The 22165-nt window shown below is 38.7% G+C and overlaps 1 protein-coding gene and 2 long non-coding RNA genes across 3 annotated transcripts in view; 1 reads left to right on the top strand and 2 right to left on the bottom strand.

The window, feature by feature from the left end:
- The window catches only part of LOC115730304, a 113451-nt gene that overhangs the window by 3029 nt on the left and 88257 nt on the right, over positions 1–22165 (top strand). The gene's annotated exons all lie outside the window — the stretch shown is intronic.
- LOC125314976 lies at positions 1287–9187 on the bottom strand. The gene is made up of 3 exons (XR_007198322.1): positions 9176–9187; positions 3784–3786; positions 1287–1422 (listed from the first exon to the last, which is right to left on the bottom strand). It is a non-coding gene; the product is annotated as an uncharacterized LOC125314976 (long non-coding RNA).
- On the bottom strand, positions 12710–20043 carry LOC125314975. Its single transcript, XR_007198321.1, has 3 exons — positions 20033–20043; positions 17847–17849; positions 12710–13108 (listed from the first exon to the last, which is right to left on the bottom strand). It is a non-coding gene; the product is annotated as an uncharacterized LOC125314975 (long non-coding RNA).

The raw sequence follows: 22165 nt of genomic DNA, 5'->3' as shown, positions 1-22165 counted from the left end.
TCTTTTGGGGCCAACATATATGATATGCTTTATAATGCCTAACATTAGCAACAAGTCCATGGGTGTTGCATGGTAGAAAAACAATTGGTTAACGGATTATTGTTCTAAACCCCCATTTCTCCTCTCTCTTTCAATTTGGCTTGGAAAGTCATGTCCTTGAAGTTAATATCTTTCATACGAAATCTTAGGAAGATGCAACAATTTTTTTCAGGGAATCCCAGTGAGTGGTCTTACTGGACTGATCTTTTGGTGGGAAATAAACTGATGACTTCCACCACAAGGTGACACTCTACCGCTAAGTTATATCCCTTCACTGCTAACCCTAAAAAACAATAAAAAAACAAAAAAGTCTTTACAATGTGCTCCAAGTTATCCCTTAATAAAAAGTGAACTCACTAATGCATTTGTATTGTAGAGAATTTGAATGGAGGAGCTGGGGGTTGTTCGGATTACATGGAGAGATAGAGAGAGAGAGAGAGAGAGAGATGTTCTATGAGGCTAGTTATTGTTGATGAGGCGTTGTGTCAAAATATGGGATGTGCTCTGATGAAAATCAAGCTGTTGTATGAGGCTAGTTTGAGAATTTTGTTGATGAGGTGTTGCATCAAAATATCGGATGTGCTCCGATGAAATGGCAGTTTCAATGGGAAATTGTTTCATTTAGTCAATCTAGTTTGGCAATCCGATGGATGGTCTTTTTCCTCCTTACCAATTTCTTTTTTGTTTCTTGGATTAGAATATATTTTTGAATGTGAAATGCACGGGATTGGACCCGGCTGAGGATGAAGAACTATAATTTTCATTATGGTATCTTGGTTTTTACAAAAGTACAAGGATTAGCACAATTTCTGTATTTTGATAAGCCTTTATATCAAATTCTAAATCCCCTCCTCCATACCTCTCTTCTGATCTCAAACAATGTATTCCCCACGGTGCAGTTCCGCGTCCTCCTAGGGTTTACGACACATTCATTAGTTACAAACGGGATGACACTCTCCACCCTGTGAGCCATCTCAAGAGTGCTCTCGACCGGAAGGGGAAAAGAGCATTCGTTGATTTTACAATGGATGGAGGAGTCAAGTTCCAGCCAACGGTTAACGAAGCGATCGAGCAGTCGGAGAGTGCTGTCATCGTCATCTCTCCGAATTACCATTTCTCACCGTGGTGTCTTGACGAGGCGGTGAAGATCCTCCAATGCCATAAAAGGTGGGGTCTGAAAGTGTTGCCCATTTTCTGGGACATCGATGCGAAAGAGCTGCGAGAGCAGTCCAGACCTTTTGTGGAGAATATTGGCCAGGGCGAAAAGGGTTTCAAGCAGGAGAATCCACAAAAGGTCCAGGAATGGAGAAATGCTTTGCGAACACTGGGCATGTTTAATGGTTGGCATGTTAAGAGCAGGTACTAAACCTTTAACTCTCTAAGCTCTCTCTTATAAGTGTACCTTTTTCCAGAATTGTTAAGGAAAGTTAGTTTGTGCATTAAAAATACAAAACAAACTTTTAAAGACCGCCTGTTCTGGTCAGTAGAAATTAATAATTGGAAATGTTGAATCTCTTCACTTGGACATGTTGGTATATTTGCATAGGCCCTTGTCTATCTAATTGTAGACAAATTCATATGTTCAAACATTGCCTCTCTTAAATGGTAGAAAGCATTAATCTATGTTCAAATAAAACTAGGAGATTGGTTCTTATTCTGACCAATATATTGAACGATTCTCCGTAAGTCTGATACTTCTCTGAAGTTCTCTAAGATATAGACTAGAAGGCACCGAGTACCACATTAGGAATTGATTACGTGGCTGTACTACTACGGTTGGAAACGTCTATGAGGTGGGTTTATGGGTCCTTCATCTATAGCTTACTCCTGGACATCTATGGTTGGAGATATTTTTTTTCAGCTATGTACTTTATTGATATTTCGCTTACACATGGTATCCGAGCCATACTTTCATCAATGTTGATAGGAGTATAAAGTGTTTGCTGGATCTTATATTGGAATTCCCCAAAAGTCACGTAGTTTATATGATTTTTCTGATCCAAGTATCCTAGACATGCTAGATTAAATGTTTCGTTTAGGTTTTTACATTTGTTGCTCAAAGGTAAAGAGACAAAAAGGAGAGTCGTCAAATTTGCTGGTCTTCAGAAAAGTAAAACTTTTGACCAAATTAATATGCCTGTTGACCTTATTCCCCATCTCTATACCTTCAAGTTTCGTTTAGTTCGTTGACTGTAACATAGGCGTCTTTTATGAAGGTTATTATACCTTGTAACCTTGGGCAATTAGCGGACAGTTTTAATGATATCTCCTATAATGAACAAAATTTTCAGTTGGAGCATGTGATTAGGGTTATTATGTTTTCGTTTTTTTAGGACAATACTAATATTCATGCTACCTTGCAAAACTTGTCCATACGTTGAGGAAGAAACCTTGATATTTGTTGTCATTTTTCTTCTCAGAAATTGCTTAAAGCACCCGTTAGAAGAGTTTTGGCCTCTTAATATTTTCTTCCTGTTGACTAGCCCTTATGACCGGACACACGTTTGGTGCTTACAGTTTGTATAGACCTGAAGCCGAAGTGATCGAGGACCTTGCGGCCCGAATCTTGAAGTCATTGGATCGTACGGAAGAGCCAAAGCATGTATGAAGCGTGCAGTTTTGCAGGAGAGAGAGAGAGAGAGAGAGAGAGAGAGAGAGAGAGAGAGTGATCGAGGACCTTGCGGCCCGAATCTTGAAGTCATTGAATCGTACGGAAGAGCCAAAGCATGTATGAAGCGTGCAGTTTTGCAGGAGAGAGAGAGAGAGAGAGAGAGAGAGAGAGAGAGAGAGAGAGATGGGCTCCAAACTATATCCATTGTGACCTTGATCCTCCTGAACTTTTTTTGCGACATAAAAAACCTTAAATTTTGGCTACTATGGCACGTTTTTCATGACCTTTTTGTTTTAACATAGAAAAACCCAAAAATTGTGCATAGGTGAAATATTTGCCCTTCGTCAAAATTCCGTAAGATGATTTTCTAGCCAAAATGTTGTTTTTATTTCAATTAACCAATGCGGGCTCTATGTCAATATTCTTTGCCTTATGATGTTCATAGTTTTTAAAAGTACTTATTAGTGGAACTTGACAAAGGGTAAATGTGTCTTTTAACGGCAACTTTCAATTTAAACTTATTAAAATTTCCTTTTGAAATTAAAAAAAAAAAAGCTTTGTTTGAATTTTATTTTAACTTTTTTTCCGGGCCCCTGTCCTCTTTCCCAAATTCTCTTTCACATTAATCGACTCTTGGCTTATTGGTGGTCTACGACTGAATGAATTTAATAGGAGCAACTTTTATATCGGAATACAGATTGCAATTCGTCGTAAAATTGAAAATCACTTATGGAGTGGAATAGTTCAATCTTGACATGAAGATCATATTATGCTCTGTCCACAATTGACTTTCTAAAACGACTCGCTTAAACACATGAAATGCAATGTACAAACAAATTGCAATCTTTACCTAGACAAATATTCCAGGCATAGTCAGTGAGCGGGTCAAGCCGAAGCAAGGACATCGAGTCTTGGCCTAGTCCACCCTTATATTTGTTAAAATTCGTTACAAAACATGTTTAAACAATAGTTTTACTTTGATATTTAATATTTATCAGCACTAATTGGATGAAATAGGAATAAATTTCTAATATAAGATGGAAGGAATTCTGTCAAGGTCCCAAATTTGAAGTCCTTCGAGTTTTCCATCGGAGGTGGCGGGTTAGGTTTGTTTATCGGGAAGGAGTTTTGACATCCTAAGATGTTGTCGCAACCTAAAAATAAATTTTTAGGCCAATGGATTATCAGGTTAATTTAATGACTAATCTAATACAAACTCTCCTAAGCCCTACCAAATCGCAATTTTGATTAATCAGAATCGGAGCCGCCACTAACCATTTTTTGTAGGTTGGTTAGAAACCTAAATAAAATAGCGGGAGAACTATTTTATTCCTACGAACCGGAGATTAAGGATTCGAGGATTTGATTACATTAACTAATTAAAGCTAATGCCCTTTCGGTACCTTAATTCCATGAGATATCCTAGGTCGGCAATTCAAGCTTGATTGAATTCATGTTTAAGTTCAAACGAGGTGTTATTAAAGTTTTCGCTTTCTCGGATGAATACGCATGAATGATTATGATGCATGAATAGGAAAAAATGCAATGAGATGAATCAAGGATAAAAGATGCAATGCAAGACATGCGGAATCAAGTTGATCTTACACTATATGCAAAATTAGCTAGTTAATTGAAGCATGCAAAAATGACATAACATTAAACATAACGCAAGACAAATTTATTCTAAACATGGGAAAATTAAATCTATCATGAATGTCATGCAATTTTCAATCACACAAGTCAATCATGCAAATTAAACTAACCTAAGATGGATGATCCTAAACATGATACTAATGACATACGAAAATGACAAAGCCAATATAATATACAAAAGAAAAGACATGAACATGCAATATTATGACATGCGAAATTATATGAAAAATGTTAAGTTTAAACATGGAGGGCAATATATAAGTGGTACTCAAAAATATGAATGTGTGGATAATATGTGCTAATTTTCGAAAAAATGAATGATGGACTTAGATGATACTCGAAAATATAATGCAATCAAAAGATAATGTAAGATATGAAATGAGCAGATTTTTTTTTTTAGATTTTCTTTTAGCAATTGAAATATGCAGGAGATCAAAGATACATGATATGCAAACGATCTTTTTTAAAAATATGGAATGCAGGATATGATACTCGAAAATATGAACTGAATATGCAAGATATGCAGGCAAGAAAACTCGAAAATATGCATGAGTATGACGTGAGATATTCAACCTATGCATGGAATCACACAAGATAACATGAGCTGATTTTCTATTCTTTTTCCTCTGAATTTTTGGCCAAGACAAGATATGCATGAGGCAAATGCAAGATATGAGCAGAATTTTTTTAGGTATTTTTTAGAATTTTCTCACCTTTTAAAGATAAGCTTGACTGACTTCATTATCTTAATTTTTATTCCAATTTCTCCAATGGGATAAAGCTTCTAAGAAACTTTATCTTCTTAAAAGTTTTAATTAGATACGGCTTCTAGAAAACCGTATCTTACTAAATATTTTTAGGAAAATTTTTTATGTATGAAATTTAAATAAGATAATATCAACCAAGATAATCTCAAGATAACAATGACATAAACATGAATATCGCTTCTTCAAATTTTCAAACAAATTGATATCGCTTGTAAATGTAGCAAATCGGATCTAAATGGCAATAAATCAAATTTGCTAACTTTCCGTCTTTACTAAATTAGAGGGTCGTACCCGAATGGCAATGGGTAAGATGATCCAACTTAACATAGATGTGAAAAAGATTTTTCTAATTTAGATTACTAAATATTTTTAGGAAAATTTTTTATGTATGAAATTTAAATAAGATAATATCAACCAAGATAATCTCAAGATAACAATGACATAAACATGAATATCGCTTCTTCAAATTTTCAAACAAATTGATATCGCTTGTAAATGTAGCAAATCGGATCTAAATGGCAATAAATCAAATTTGCTAACTTTCCGTCTTTACTAAATTAGAGGGTCGTACCCGAATGGCAATGGGTAAGATGATCCAACTTAACATAGATGTGAAAAAGATTTTTCTAATTTAGATTTAGGGTTTTTATTTCAGAAAAATTATGTCAAGATAATAACCAAGCAAGTCCGAAAATTTCTTGATAAAAATTGGAACCTTTAAGATGATCTTGCAAAAAAATCGTCCTTTTCAATTATCGAAATTGAGAATTTTTGTCGAATTGGTAAAAGTGCATTTTTTTTTACCTTTGATAGCATGAAACGTATCGATTAAAGAATGATTACATGTATATGCAAAACACCGACCGAACAATACATATTTGCAATCAAAAGATAGAAAATTTACCTAGTAATGAGCTCAAAATTCTGCTCCGCACAAACTGTGGATTTGCCCCAAAAAACAGCACTTTGGTCGTGATTTGCAGCAGAAATTTATGTATCAATCCGCTTAAGAACACCAGGGTAATTATCTGGCAAACCAAAATCTGCACAGAATAGCAAACCGGGAAAAATAATGTTTTGACCAAAAAAAAAAAAAACCGGGAAAAATAATCCTGTTTCGGGCGCCGAACTGCAGTAAATCCAACCTGAACAACAGTAAATTCACGTGCCAAACACTGACAGGAATCAGCTTCCAACAGATCCCAAACAGGCACGACAAACAACCCTGCAGAGTGTCCGAACGGGCGCAAAAACGAGCCCCAAACAGTGCTGGAACAGACGAAAACGGTACCAAACAACAGCAATGACGGGGCACTGAATCAGCAAAGAAAGCGATGCCTGACAGCAGCAAACTGGCGCTGAACAGCAGACTGAAGCAGGGGTGGACAGTAGAGGAGACGAGAGTAACAACCAGCCGAATTGCCCTCGCTAGTTCCTCTCTCTCTTAGCTTTCACGCGAACTTTGAGCCAAAGGTTCTGAATCCCCCTCAACCGTGTATTGAAATTCAATGGCCCCCTTATGTGAACCCTAAAGCAACTATTTATAATAGTGAGCTAGGATTTCGCGCTATTTTCATTATTTGTAAAATTGTCCTTCAACTTTGGATAATCGCAATTTGATTCGGAGACAAAAATATTCTGTCCATAAATCCTTTATTTCTTAATTAATTGGCATTTTTAATTAGAAGGCTTTTTTCCAAGTTAAACATTAAACGGGCTGATTTAAGCTCAAATTAGACTCCAAGACCTTGATAAATTTTTCGGAATTGCCCCTCCCGCCCCCCTCCCCCAACGGGCCGAACTCTGTTCTTTGAGCTTTGGTCTACCGCTCCTCATTTTTTTTTTTTTTGGGCAAAGCTATCGAATCTCAATTAAGCAATTTGGGTGTCATAAAAAAACACAAACTTTTAGTCAATACCCTAGCTCTTGTCAAGCATTCATCTAATAATGCCGTTCAAAATTCAATGTGTACTCGCCAGAAACTTGATGGAAACTTGACAAGGGCCATATCTAGGTATTGCCTGAAAATTGATAGTTTTTTTTTATGAGATAAAAAAAATTTAGGCTAAAATTGAGATCGATGTTTAAATTTATTTCTTTACGGGACAAAAAAAGGTTTGGATTAGAATTAAGATTCGTGCTAAAGTTGATGTTTTTTCATAGCACAAAAAAAAATCAAATAGACTATAGAATCTAAGTTAAAGTCGGTGATTTTTAAGGAAGTTGGAGGGTAGGATTTAGTGATGATAAGAATTAACTTTATACAGATTTTGTTTGTCTATTGAAACTACATCTTCATGATTTTATAATTGTTTATTGAACTTTGTCGGGGCTATTAAAGTCACTCCCCTCCCGATAGAGAAAGCACCTGGATTCTGGATAACTCCAAAAGGCAACATGACAAAGGACACTGCACTTTTGTGGCTATTTAATTGAGGAAGTACGAACAAGTCAATAAAAGCATCCAAATGGTTCTTTCTTTTGTCTTTGACATGGCGGCTTTTTAACTTATTTTTGTTTCCCAAGTGTCCCAGTACAAACAAAGACAGCCCATGACGGCTGTGTTCGGAACAGCAGGATCGCCTCGTTATGGGGAACAGAAGTCCTACGTTGTCTCGACATTTGGGTGTCCGTGGGAGATGATTTTTTGCGGTCGGAATTCGCAGATTAGGATTTTGCGTCCGAGCGCTTTTTGCTCGATTTCGGGCAAATTTATTCCCCGTTTCCGCTGATTCTCTGAATGATGTGGTCATGCCGACGTGATGTACAAAACCCACGATTAATTTTGGTTCAACGTGGGCCGTCGGAGGTGGCAAAAAACGGTGGAAGAACGTTCTGCACAAGGGGACTGTTCACAAGAGGAAGAAGGGCATTAAAAAAAAAAAGAGCAAAGGGTGAGGGTGGTGGGGAACTGCCGCTTGCAGCCTACGTGGGGCATCCCACGTTCCCCCCTTCCTTTGTTAATTAAAAAAAGAAAAAGAAAATTGAATAAAGGAATGAGAGGTCAGAACGTTGTCCTTGCGCAGGAGAGAAAGGGACTTAACGTGCAGTTCAATGACGCGCTTTTCGTGGGCGTTTCTCGCACACCTTGATCCTTCACCATCACCAAAGGAAAAGAGAGTCTGATGTTTATTTGTTAAAAGTTGGGAGGTTTGTTTTCTTTTTTACTACGAAATGTGTGTGGCTGTTTGGGACGAACGATGAATGAATGTTTATTGTTGTTGAAGAGGCTTATTCCCTTTTAGAATATGATCTAATATATGTCTCACTTCTTGGATATGCAATGAATGAAATGATGCTTGATTATGTTTGTGTTTATCCTTTTTAATTATGATTAAAGGCGGAAGAAATATACTATGCAAATCAAGTGCCACACTCAAATGATATCACCAGTTGAAATAGAAAGGGGGAGTTAAAAAGAGTAAATCAAATGAGTTTCTCAATCATATTTCGTAATTAGCATCGAATCTGATTAGAAGCACAAATTCTTATTCGATATATCAACATTTGGAGATTATATCGATTTCTTATTGTTGACATCTAAATTTTGACAAATCATTTTTAGTCATTTTTGCATAGAAAATTAGAGCTAATCTTTTAGTTCCGAACAAAAATAATTGTTCCAGGTGGTATGCGCCTCGGAAATCGTTTTTGCCTCTCACGTGTTTCACTCCTTTGTTCTGAGAATAATTTTTTTTTTTTTTTTGCCTTTCACTTTGTCCCTTTTGGCTTGGACCTTGATCTTTATTTTGACAGAACCCCTTCAAAGCTTTCTAATCCACCTCAAGTGCTCATGCGAATAATAAAAAAGTAAAAAATCTTGCAGTTCTGGTGAGAATTCGTCGAAGATGTGTCACTGAAGGACTATGGCGCTCAGATGGCTGGGCTCACCGGACCAAATCGCAGCGGCAGTATCGTCTGGAACGACGGATAGCCGGCGGAAGCTTCCAATCTAAGCAGTGGCTTCCGAAAAAGGTTGCAGTGACGGATCAAACGTGAGGGTGCTAAAAGGAACTCCCCAAGAAAAGTTAGGCGACCCCTCGTCTGCTCTCTCCTCCCTCTTCATGTATGGGCGTATCTTTCAGTCACCTCCAGAGAATTCTACTGCCTTTTTCTATTCTTCGAGTAAATCCCACGTTAAAACATGGAAAAAGAAATAATAGTCAGAGAATAAAAAAGCAGATCAAAGGTCGGCTCTTCCCTTCTTGTCTCTTTCTTTCTCTCTAAAAGTTATCTGTTCCAATTCACGTGGCTATGGCCATGCTTTGTCTAGTGGAATCACGCCCTGCAGTTTTCAGATTTGAGTTAAATTTTGGTATGTTCTCTCCACTCTCTCTTTTTCAAGTTTTCCACTAATTCTCTCTCTTCACGAAGAAACTTGTCCCGTGAACTCAAATCTGCAGCACGTCCTCTTTGGCCACCATTAATGCTAAAGTTGGAGATTCCATTCTGATTTTCACACACCAAAAGACGAAGGCCAGAAGAATTGAGGAGTGGAGGGAAATTATCGATTTGGTCTCTTGTTGATCCTGGACAAAGAAGTGGTCTGGCAAGTGGAGTGAAAACCGCCAAAGTGAGTTGCTTTGCTGAACTGCAGAGAAAAAGAGGGAGGGAGAAAAAAAAAAAAAAACTCTTCTTTTGCCTTCCCTGATCGTGTCCTTTAATGATTTCCTAAATATTGCTTCTTCTTTGGGGGCATCCCCGTCAGTTTCTTGCACCTATTTTGATTGGTGTTGGTGTGATTACTTAACATGTTTGACAAACAAAATTGTTTGATGGTATTGCGAAAAAAGAACATTGGGATAGAAGTGCTCACCACTAAAGCATAAGAGATTACTACGCTAGCTAAGGACAGAACATTTAAGTTCACCAAGATATAAAGGATTACACCACCTTTTCTTAATCAATGTTCCCAATTTGCTTGAAAGATGCTTGCTATCTCCTCAAATGTGTCGATACAAATGTTCTTGTCAACTTCATCATTGTAATACGCTAGCGGTGTTTGGATGTGAGTAAGAGTAGCCTCTATGCCAACTCCGCTTGTATCCCATTCTATTTCAAATATGTTCTCGAAATTTGGCAGGCCAATAATAGGAGACTCACATAACTTTTGTTTGTGTCTTCGAATGAATTATTGAAGGCCTTGGACCATTCGACAGATCTTTTCTTCATGCACTTTGTAATACGTGCCATAATAAAGCTAAAGTGCTTCACGAATCCGTTCGGAAAAACCCTTAATTGATTTTGAAGTTAACAAAACAATCCTATTTTCTCTAATATCCGAGTTAATGCAATGAAATACTGTTTTGCAGATTATCCTAAAGTATATTCTATTGTTAAAGAATAGTTACACATGATTGAAATCTGTTTAAGGAGCTCAAATGCTAATTGAAGAGCTCAAACGTTGTCGTAAAAATCAAGCTCTGAGGGAGTATTTCATATGCAACAATCAAATTATCATGAGACCTTGCAATGGCTAGTTTGAAGGTGAAGGAGTATAAAAAGAGACCTCAAAGCTAAAGATAGTACGAATCTTAAATTCCAAACTTCAAGAGAACTTCACTTTCCATCCACTGTAGTGAATCTTATCGGTCTCATCGGTTGCAACGCTCTTCTGCTTCCGCTCCATTGTTTCAACCATTACTACCCCTTTGTCGCGGTGTCCAAGTTCGACGCTGGAAAAGCTTTAAATCATATGCTTTCCATGATTGGCATACGTCATTCTGGACGAAAAAGAATGTTGTCCTCTTCTTTTCGTCCTAACAATCAAACCACGCGGTCCTAGGATGCTGACTTATTTGACATTACTAGAGGAAGTTTCACAGTTCGAACTACCCGTCTTAATTTTGTATGTAATACCGAAATTTATCTAGCTACTTGTGGACACTCCCTTTGGTATTGAATTTCATTTTCCACTCGTTCCGTGATGGTAAAAAATCCCATAACTTTTGTTGTCCAGTTAGATTTTCGGGATATTCTTAGTTTACCAGTGAGATCCATACCAATTCGTAGCGTTGATTGTTGGGTGTTTGTTTTATGATTATGCACCGACATGGATATTTTTCACATGTTAGGAATTAGGTCCTAAAATGAATCCAAACTGCCAGAAAAATATTTTTTCAATGGTACTGAAAATGCGTTAGAGAAATTTAGCGTAACCAAGTTCATGTCTCTGGTCATAAGAGTAAGATAATCCTCATGTTATTGTACTTAGATGTCTAATCAACCTACCGTAAACTAATTAATGACGATTTTGAATGAAATTGATTTGCATGTTAAACACTTAAATTATAAGTCGCAAATCGGTATGGACTTGGGAGCGTCCGAGATAGGCTTAAAGGCTTATTAACCCATTAGTCTAAGATTGAGAAAATTTTAGGTGGCGACACCAAATGAGATAGATAAAAGGATTAGAAGACACAATGATTCTACTCTGCCTCGCTTGAGATTCTACCGGTAGTGCGGTTCATTATTCCAAGAAAAGGGGAAAGAAAACATATGGCCGTATCTCACGGAAAAATATCACAATTTGTATGGAGAGTGATCAACGTGACACGTCAAGTTGGAGCAAATGGACAAAAACAGAGAGAGAAGGGGGGTAGAGAGAAAGATGACTGGCTCAGAATTTGAATCGATTATAAATAAGGTCCAAGGGAGCTTGCCCCGGGAATGAACTTGGTACAGCTTTTTCTCTGCTTTGATTGTTATTGAATGGCGACTTCTAGAAAGATGATGATCCAATTTGGCTAGCTCAAGCGCAAGCTTTCCCCTCCTTTTTCTCCTCCTCCATTGTATCCAAGCCTCCCGAACAAGAGAACCTCACAATTCCAATATCAATACCCTCCCATCTCTTTCCCGTCCTTCTCTCCACTCCACTCCTCTTCTCTCAAGCATAGCCTAACAGCCAGGCCACAACTCTACTTTCCCCCCTCCTCCATCCCTCGCTGGCTTCACGACACGTTCATCAGCCTTGTGCAAAATGGGTATTTTATCCTCGGCCTCATGCCAGGCACGTGCCCTAAGCTGCACGTGTGATGTGTGCGAGAAACGCCCATGAAAAGCGCGTACCATCGTAGAGAGGGAGGGAGAGAGACAGAGAGATGCTGACCTTTTCTCTCCCTCTCTCTCTCTGATCGTACGTACCGATTGCTTCTTGTTCGCGAATTCGGACCTGTTTCTTCTCTCTGCAATTCCATTACGTTGAGGAATCACTAGAATAGTCAACTGTCTTTCTATTCATTTTCATGACATAAACATCCGAACCGATCAGATAGATTTTCTCAACCTCGAATGGACCTTTTTTTATATATATTTTAAATTGATTTCTAAAAGCTCAAAAAAATTTCTCAAAGCAACTTATGCTTAAGATTTATGAGAAATTAAAAAACATGCATTACAAAAAAAAAATCGATTTAGTCCGTTACAATATTAATTACAGAATATAACTACATTAATGGCCTAATTCAAAATTAGTCCGTTACGGTATTAACTACGGACGTTACAGTATTAAATATAGACGTTACAATATTAACTACAGAATAATTTTGAATTGTCCATTACATATTAACTACATTCCTTAACAGGCCCCTCCAAGTTGAAGGGGGTCTTCTGGATGATCTTAACTTGGATTTGAGCAGATCATGGCAACAACGAATAAGAGGCTTGGTGAAGATATCCGCTATTTGGTCACGTGTGGATATGAAGCGAACCTCAAGTTTGCGTTGTGACACTAAATGGCGGACAAAGTGAAAATCTACCTCAATATGCTTTGTTCTAGCATGAAAAATTGGATTCACCGTAAGATACGTTACCCATAGGTTGTCGCACCAAAGGATAGGGGGTTTTGAGTGAGAGATGCCCAATTCTTGTAACAACGATTGTAGCCATACCACTTCTGCCGTGGCATTTGCCAATGCCCGATACTCGGATTCGGTTGAGGAACATGTAATGGTATGTTGCTTCTTAGCCGACCAAGAAATCAGATTTTGGCCCATATAAATTGCATAACCTCCTGTTGATCGTCTATCGGTGGGGCAACCTGTCCGGTCTGCATCACCGTATGCATGGAGTTCTATAGAGGATTGAGAACTGATAAGCAGTCCATGCAAAATGGTTTCCTTTAAATAGCGTAGGATGCATTTCACCGCACTCCAATGGTATTCTGTTGGTTCTTTCAAGAACCGACAGACTTTATTTACCGCATAGGAGATATCCGGCCGAGTAAGGGTGGCATACTGAAGAGCTCCTATGGTGCTCCCGTATAAACCGGCATCTTCAAGTGGCTTACCCCGATTGATTAAACTGGTATTTGTAGCCATGGGTGTGTGAACCAGTTTAACACCGTCCATTCCGGTTCCGTGGAGGAGATTTGTAACATACTTTTGTTGTGACAAGAGGAGCCCAGATGGATGTTTGAGCACCTTAATTCCCAAGAAATAATTAAGGTCACCCAAGTCCCGTATGGAGAGCTCTTTGTTCAAGCGTTCAATAGTGTCTTGAATAAATGCCGGGTTTGATTCCGTAATAACAATGTCATCAACATAGATAAGCATGTAAATGGAGAAATCGGGCCGATGTAGTATGAAGAGGGAAGTATCGGTTTTTGATCCGATAAATCCCAGTGTTTCTAAAAAGATGCTCAATCGGTGGAACCAAGCCCGCGGTGCTTGCTTCAATCCGTATAAGGATTTTTGTAGCTTGCATATATGGTTTGACTTTTCCTTGTCAATGAAGCCCCGAGGTTGGGCCATGTAGACTTCTTCAGTCAAGTTACCATTTAAAAACGCATTGCTAACATCCAATTGCCGAAGTTTCCAATTCCTTGTCACCGCCAATGAAATAACTGTACGGACGGTGGTTGCTTTAACGACGGGACTAAACGTTTCCGTATAGTCAATACCCTTATGCTGATTGTAGCCCTTGGCCACTAGACGGGCTTTGTACCGATCTATCGAGCCATCCGCACGTGTCTTGACTCGATAAACCCATTTGGAGCCCATGACATTTGCTTTGGGATTCGGTGGAACCAAAACCCATGTTCCATTACGCAACAAAGCATTAAATTCTTAAAACATCGCCTCCCTCCATTTTTCATGTTTATTAGCTTCGGTGAAGCATCGTGGCTCTTCTTTAGAACTCTTTTCAGTCAAGTTCAAATCTGGTAATGGATATGTACTGTTGGGCTTTGGGTTCTGACACGGCCGCATTGGATGGGTTCTCGGTGCTTGATAAGCCGGTTGTGGAGGTATTAGAATAGCTTGCGGTGAGAAAGCATCCGAAAGATTCTCGTTAGAACCTGTACCATCATTAGACGGACTAGAAACCAACGTGTTAGATGTTGAAGCAAGATTACCATTTGATAATGTCGGTGTTGGAGCAAAGGTGTTTTGGTCCGCAAATCCTTCACAACAAAGTGAAATGGATGAAACTCAAAGAAGCAGTTGTTATCACGTGTAAAATTGCGAACATAAAGCAAATTACGCGTAATGTTAGGGACATGAAGGATATTCGAGAAATTAAAAGATTTGTTGATATAGGTTTTTAGAGTGGAAGAACCGACATTAACAATGTCTAAACCTGCTCCATTACCTACACGAAGAGATTCCTTACCATTATGTGGTAGTGAGATCTGCAGATTAGCAATGTAAGGCGACACATGGTGAGTGGCTGCGGTATCCGAAAACCAGTCTTGCTGCAAGGGGATAGGAAGAATTCCAACCATATTAGCAATAGGTTGAATTGTAGTATTGTAAGATCGCGAATATCAGAAATAACATCTTGTGGCAGTATGATTATATTTCTGACAAATTTGGCATCGATCTTTTCTATTTTTAGATCGATTGCCCGGGTTCCCATAATTGCGCTGGTTGCCTTGACCACAATATTGCGGATTTTGAGTGGTAGAAAGTTGAAAATTGGAAATCGGTTGTGGTTGAATAGGAGGGGTGGATGATGGAGGAGTGTAAGCGATAACATTTGCCTCTATAGGCATTGTGGCGGACTTCATTCGAAGCTCATGATTGAGGAACAATCGATGGAGTTCAGGAAATGTTATCGAATCAGGTTTTGTAGCTAAGGCAGCAATAATGTTAGAAAAATTAGAACCAAGATTACGGAAGACAATGGCATTTAATTCTTCATTTCCAAGAGAGCGATTGGCAGCAGCTAATTGATCCGAAATATATTTTACCTCGCGGAGATAAGTTGAGACAGACTTGTCACCTTTAGATGTATTCTGGAGTTGCATATGAAGTTGAAGAATGCTTGTATGCGATAGAGATCCAAAGGCAGTTTGTAGAGCCTTCCGGACATTGGCAGCAGAATCTAATCCAACCACATAGGATAAAACATCGGGTGAAAGAGAAGATATCATCCAACTAAGAACAAGTTGGTCTTTTCGAATCCATTCATCATATGCAGGGTTTGGTGCTGCAATAGTAGAGTCCGTAGGGGTGATGGTTGGAGTGAGACGGATAATAGTGCCGTCAAGGTATCCCATTAAGGACTCGCTACGAAGCAACAGAAATAATTGAGTTTTCCACAATAAAAAATTATAACCGGAAAGTTTAAGGCTAAGGTGGTATTGCACAGCCGGAGTGGAGGTGGAAGATGACATTGTGAATAGGAGAGATAGAAAAATGGTAGAGAATAAATAACGTCGGTATTGTCAAGGATCCTACTGGTCGTCCGATACCATGTAAGAAATAGACTCAAGGTTTGAGAATGAGTTTCGCTTATCCTCAACTCTAGGATAGCGTTTGTATTTATAGAGTTTTCCTAGAAGGACTAATTCAAAGTATTTTGAATTAGTCCGTTACAATATTAATTACAGAATATAACTACATTAATGGACTAATTCAAAATTAGTCTGTATTAAATACATACGTTACAATATTAACTACGGAATAATTTTGAATTGTCCGTTACATATTAACTACATTCCTTAACAGTAAGACTTAAACCTTCTCTCTCTCTCTCTCTCTCTCTCTCTCTCTCTCTCTCTCTCTCTCTCTCTCTCTCTCTCTTTGGGCAAAGCTACGAAATCCCAATGAAGCAAGTAGATTATCTTTTCTTGTTGATGTCTCCCATATAAAGTTTCGAAAAGTTAAATTGCATCGGTTTACGGGTTTCACAGTATTGATTGTCATCCGGAATAGAGTAGACTACGGGGTAATGATCCCCAGTTCACATAAATTTCAATCGGTCAGGTGGTAGTCCATCCCCATTAATATCACGTTGGATGTGCGTGCTCATACCATTGATTTGATCATATTGATGAGTGAGGGTGAATTTCCTTTGTTGTGAGCTCAAATTTATCTTTGTATCCACAGTATCTTGTCTCAATGCTTGATCCGCATATGCTACAACACCGCATCTCGGGGCTTGGCTATAAGGAATTTGAAATGTAAGGTCATTAATGCCCTTTTTACTTTTCTTGTCATGTAAATGTAAGAAGGGATAGCCATGCATAGTTACACACGAGTCATCAAAACTTTAATGTGTCCGAGAGTCCTAACTTTTTGGGCGTGAGACTTCCCTCACAAATTCAGCATCATATGGGAAATACCAAAAGATACCACCCTTTAGACCCGGTGATCACTTATTTACATACCTCTAAGCAAAACCCCAAATTGAAAAGACCGAATTGACCCTCCTTAAACTCATTTTAGCTGTCTGTGTTTTGGGTGGATATGAGAGGTTACCAGTTGGGGATGGGCTTTTTTTTAAAATTTTGAAAATAGAAGGTAGGCAAGGATAGCCGATACGATCTTTCGGCATACTTGTTGATGCAGCATGTTATATCTATGTTGACACTTGACACAGTTCTTAGAAAAGCTCGAATATCATGTTCACTCCTAAAGTATGTGACTAACACCCTTAACTTAGGTTTGGTGTTGTCCAAACAAACAAATAGAATATCATGGGTCATCAACAATCACAAATAGGCTGGCCGTTTCAGATCGACCGCCGCCAATGGCTTGTTCAGTTGTTCAAGGGTTGGACTATTGACTTTCTCGGAACATTTTAGAACTTTCAACATGCCAATGGGTAATTTGCATGGTAGAAGAACCCTTGGTTAACCCATAATTGTGCTGAACCACCCCCACTTCCTCTCTCTTTCTATCCGGCATGGAAGCTCATGTCCTCCAAGTTAAACCCTAGAAAACAAGAAAAGGTCTTTGCAATGTGCTCCAGCTAACCCTTGACAAGTGAAAGGTCGGAGGAGCAGAGGGGTTAGTCGGAATCACATGGAGAGAGAGAGAGAGAAAGAGAGAGAGAGGGGGGGGGGGACTCCACCGGCACTCTGCATGGTTGAACCGCTACAGTTGGTCTAGCCACCGCACCTATTTCGAGGTCTTCGACCAGCATATTCCGCAACTTATATCCCTATCAATGTCGACGAGACATTTCTTGCGATTGAAGTACAAATTCTACGACATGAGAGGGGTTCCAGATTTTACTATTAAACGACATTATCATAAAAAGAAAAAAAGAAAAATGAAGGACAAGAAATTTCCTCGAGCAATCTTGGACAAGATTGGAAAAAACTAGATCTCCCTTCTTTGGAAACCCAATCTACAAGTCTCCTAAAGCCTCTTACCCCAATTCACCTTCAAGTCAAGCATGCCATGGCAACATTATTTGGTCTACCACGGACGTACGATGATGATGACACACGTGCCTAAGGTCTGGATGAACGTATGGAAATTGCTGAAATGCGAGGCCATGTGGTGTTCTGCTCATTAGGTGATAAAACAGCATATTCGATTCATCACTTGCTTGTAATTTGCTACATCGGCCATCCCTGGCTCCCCCCACCACCTCAATGTCACCGCCTCCACCATGTATGTCCATCTGAATTCCCCATTTCTTCCTGCAATCCTGTGATTAGGGTTTCTAATAGTAGCTAATCCATGTAAAAATTCCTCTTCCGTCGAGAAGGGTTCTAGACTTGGGCCGCGGTCGAATTTTATCAGAGATAATTTACTAGCAGCCTAAAAAATTCTGTGTATCCCAAGATTTCACGAAGGCTTTGACCTTCTTATGCACAATCAGCTAGCAGAGGCTATGTTGTCCATAAAGATAGAAATGACATTTAGGGTGTGGTTATTTCACGAAAAATCAAAGATTTAGAAAATATTTTCCAAAAAAAGAAAAGCTTGTATCACTCATAAAAATGAATGAATGCAAAATATTTTCACCACCGTGAAAATAGTTAGGTATAAAGTGTTATCCATAATGAAAATATTTTCTATTGACTAATTTTTCTAAAAGATACAAGCGTTTATTTTTCGGAAAATGTTTTCCAAATCTTTGATTTTCCGTGAAACAAACACACACAATGTAACTGCTACTAGAACTTATGAATCTCGAGGAGAGCATTATTTTCTCCGAGACACAAGATTGCGAAGGAATTGACGTGGCATCGCCGGTTAGGCCATCCAAACAGTCGTATTTTATAGCTTTTGTGGTCCGATGATTTGATTTCAGTAAATAAATCCACTGGCATTTTATGTCACAGTTGTCAGATTAGTAAAAGTTCAAGATTATCATTTTGTTTATCCGATTCTCGATATTCTCATCCATTGGAGAAAATACATTGTGATATTTGGGACCGAGCCCAATTCCTTCTATGCAAATATTTCGATATTATATGGTATTTATTGATGATTTTCCACGATACTGTTGATTGTATTCATTGAAATGAAAGTCCAATTTCCTTGAGACTTTCCTATTTTTTTCAGAAATTAGTTGAAAATTGGCTTGATAAGAAAATTAAAAAATTTCAATCTAATAGAGGAGTGAATTCACAAGCAATAATTTTCTTGAGCATCTTTGTCAATGAGAAATACAACAACTCTCTCGTCTAGGTACACCAAAGCAAAATAGTGTTGTTGAGAGGAAATATCGACACATTATCGAACTCGAGCTTGCTTCTTTATTTGAGGCATCTATGCCACTCAACTATTAGCTGGAAGCGTTCACAATAACGAATTATTTGATAAATCGACTTCCTTCAACTACTCGGGGCGACTAAAGTCCATACTCGATCTTATTCAAGAAGGACCCAGATTACTCATTACTACTAGTGTTTGGCGCCGATGCCACGCGAGATTTTTGTATGACCACCGCTAACAGTTCGAAAAGCTCAAGCTGTTAGATGAAAACGTTATGTAGTATATAATTACTCAAATAACAACCCTAGCGCATCGGGCGGTCATTGAGTCTTCACCAAGACATATCTGCCTAAGTGTTTTCTAGACCTTTTCTCCAAACTCAAGTTGTTCTTTTTTTTCGAGTCACCTTGAGTTGGGATGTGAGATATATAGATACATTCAGGATATATATATATATATATATATATATATATATGAATATATATTAGGAGATTTCTCTTGATTGATTCCGATTAATGCAATTGACTGTTGTTACTTTAGATTATTTTCCTGTTAAGCCTATAAATAGGCTCGTGTATACTTCATTAGGAAAGGACAGATTAATACGTTTTTCTGTCATCAAAATCCTCAACTGAAACAATGAAAGTCTTGAAAATGTACTCCAATTTAACCCTGAATGAACTCATCAAAGAGTTTGTATCGACCGAATTTGTAGAGGATTTGAATGTTAGAGGGGCTGGGGGGGTTGTTCAGAATCACATGGAGAGAGAGAGAGAGAGAGAGAGAGAGAGAGAGAGAGAGAGAGAGAGAGAGAGAGAGAAGCTCGGCATGATTATCAGAGTGAGTTCGAGGTTCATTTGAGAAGACTTTGTGATTATCAGACTAAAATATGTTACCTTGAATACTCTCATTGCACTTGATGCAATAAATGATCCAAGCGCACGAGCTTTCTTCGACTTCGACTTAACATCTTCTCTTTTGTCTTTTTTTTTTTTTGGGCTAATACCACGGAAAATCTAAATTGGTACACTTGTGATAAATTTACCATAAATTATTTTTTTGACCACAAAAAGTCCAAACTAGTATACCTGTGACAAATTTACTCCAAACGGGTGCACCTACGATAAATTTACCCTCCGTTAGTTTTCGTTAAATTTAACCGTCAAATTGTTGCGTTAGATTGCATGTGGCGGTTCATGGGTGTATCACTTTAGAGTTTTTACCCTCTTTTTGTCGGAGGTATCAATTTGAGATTTTTCATGGTATTAACCCAATTTAACGAAGGATAAATGTATCACGGGTGTATCGATTTAAGGTTTTTCGTGTTAAAAAAAAATTAGTTTGAGGTAAATTTATCACGAGTATACTAGTTTAGAATTTTTTATGGTAAAAAAAAATAGTATGGGGTAAATTTGTCGCAGATATACTAGTTTGCAGTTTTTCGTGGTCAAAAAATTAGTTTGAGGTAAATTTATCACGGGTATACTCGTTTAGAATTTTTTATGGTAAAAAAAAAATAGTATGGGGTAAATTTGTCGCAGATATACCGATTTGCAGTTTTTCGTGGTCGAGAAAATAGTTTGGGGTAAATTTATCACATACATACTAATTTGAAATTTTTCGTGATATTAACTCTCCTTTTTTTCCCCTAGAACTGACGTTTCAACGATGGTGACTAACTAGAGAGAAACATAACCTTATGAATAAAAACACATGAAGTCGGTAGAATTTAATGTTGTGTCATCTAGCACTCTAGCTCTCTCGAGTACTCCATTCAAGTCCTTCCATCAGCCATTTTGGCTACACCGTCCGATTAATCAACGACGTGGTATTATTAGCATGATAGAAAATGGCACGCGATGCTAACTTGGTGCCAAGCGAGTTTCAAATTACGGAAAAAGAAACTAAGAAATAAGAACGAAAGAAATCCCAATTTGATAAGACTAGCTACTGCAGGTAAGCACTTGATCGCACGAATCAAGAAATACACCTCAAGAGAGGTGAAGGACTGGGATTACAGAAGATGAATGTAAGAGAATCAAATCTCACAAATGGTGAAACTTAGAAGACTAAAACTTAGGATTGCCTAGTTTGTGTCACTCATAAAATAATCTCCCCCTAGAATAAAAGCCGAGGGTAATAAGAATATGGTGACGCGAAACCACTTTGTGGAAAAATATTTTGAAAAAAAAATTGTTTTCTTTTGTTTTTCTTTGTTTCCCCATTTCACGTGATAGATGTATTGAAACACATTAACATCGTGGGCATGGCCGCAACAAGATTCCAATCGACAGGGAGACCCAGACACGTAGAACAGGGACAAAAAGCATTGATGGCTCGCTAACACACAAGTTGAGAATCATGGGCAACGATGGTCGCCAATCAGTCAAACAGAGAGAGAGAAAGAGAGACAGAGAGATAGAGAAGCTGGAGACTTAGCGGTCTTTCCAGTTTTTTTTTTTTTTTGGTAAGGGCGGTCCTTCCAGATTTTGTCTTCCCCCAAAACAAGTTAAAAAGTGAAAGGGATCATCTCCAGAAACCAGTGCTGGACAGATGTGAGAGAGAGAGATGCTGAACAGAGAGAGAGAGAGGGCTCATTTCTCTACTTTCATTATTGGGGGTGCTTCAATGGCAGACTGTGAGAGAGAGAGAGGGCTCATTTCTCTACTTTGATTATTGGGGGTGCTTCAATGGCAAACTCTACGAAGATGACGATCAAATTTGGCCAACTCAAGGGCAAGCTTCTCTCTCCTTGTTCTCGTCCTCCATTGCATCCCGGCCCCCTAGACAGGAGAACAGCACAATTCCAATTGCAGTCTCCCAAACATAGCCTCACAGCCAGGACACAACTCCCCTTGCCCCCCTCTTCCACCCCTATAAGGTGCGTGTATGATACATTCATCAGCTATAGGCAAGCAGACACCCGCCACTTCGTGAGCCATCTCCATGAAGCTCTAGTGCGAAGCAAGCTGAGGGCCTTTGTCGATTGCAGTCTGGAAAGAGGACTAGAGATCGCACCGGCAATCCTCAAAGCCATCGAGCGGTCGAGGAGTGCCATTGTGGTCCTCTCTCCGACCTATGCCTCCTCACCGTGGTGTCTGGACGAGCTGGAGAAGATCCTCGAGTGCAAGGAAAAGAAAGGCCTGGTGTTCCCCATTTTCCTGGACGTCGATCCCAGAGAGATGCGCGAACAGTCT

Source organism: Rhodamnia argentea, chromosome 5, assembly GCF_020921035.1.
Source record: "Rhodamnia argentea isolate NSW1041297 chromosome 5, ASM2092103v1, whole genome shotgun sequence".
Lineage (NCBI taxonomy): Eukaryota > Viridiplantae > Streptophyta > Magnoliopsida > Myrtales > Myrtaceae > Rhodamnia > Rhodamnia argentea.
The sequence above is the reverse complement of the archived record's forward strand: the minus strand, read 5'-3'. Positions and strand labels throughout refer to the sequence as shown.